Source organism: Glandiceps talaboti, chromosome 18 (assembly GCF_964340395.1).
Source record: "Glandiceps talaboti chromosome 18, keGlaTala1.1, whole genome shotgun sequence".
Lineage (NCBI taxonomy): Eukaryota > Metazoa > Hemichordata > Enteropneusta > Spengelidae > Glandiceps > Glandiceps talaboti.
This window is the reverse complement of record NC_135566.1, coordinates 20,848,121-20,848,983: the sequence shown is the minus strand read 5'-3', so window position 1 is coordinate 20,848,983 and position 863 is coordinate 20,848,121.

Genomic DNA, 863 nt, shown 5'->3' with positions numbered 1-863 from the left:
CATCACACACCATACGTTACATTTGCATAATAATGTATAATTGTAAAATTGGGTTATTGAAGATAATTTTCAAGTAGTGCTTAAAAAGTAGTGCTTTAAAAAGTGCTTACTGTGGTGGGGGGGGGGGGCAACACCCTCCAACTAGCTATCAGGGGGATACTGTTTCTGCCCAGATTCAAGATTGAAAGAGAAAACCCTGCTAGCTAAGTATCTCCAAGTATAGGTTACAGCCCAATGCGAGACTTCTTTCGCAAATTTTAAGCCCACATATATTTGAAAAGAAATCGCTCATTGTTACGTATGGACGCTGAAGTTGATACAACCTCTGAAGTGGAGTGGGGGGGGGGGTGTTACTGTATAATTACACATTAAAATGTGCATGGCCGGGTGGGGGAGCTACGAAAATGCTTGGGTTCATTTCGAGGAGCCATGAAATCTTTTGAGAACGGGCTGCGGAAAAAACTTTGACCAAAACAATTTTTCCCCAGCCCCAGCCCCCCCCCCCCCGATCCCAGCCTTACAGACTAAAAAGACCAGCTGTAGGTTTCTCTGGAATATCATTGACAAACTTGATCTAAGATACATGTATGTATGTATGTATGTATGTATGTATGTATGTATGTATGTATGTATGTATGTATGTATGTATGTATGTATGTATGCATGTGTGTATGTATGTGTGTCTGTATGTATGTATGTATGTATGTATGTATGTGTGTATGTGTGCATGTGTGTATGTATGTATGTATGTATGTATGTATGTATGTATGTATGTATGTAACCATCAAAGATGTTAATTGGCAAAGACACTGGACTAGAGTTGTCAATAATACCCTACACGACACGACACGACACGACGCCGC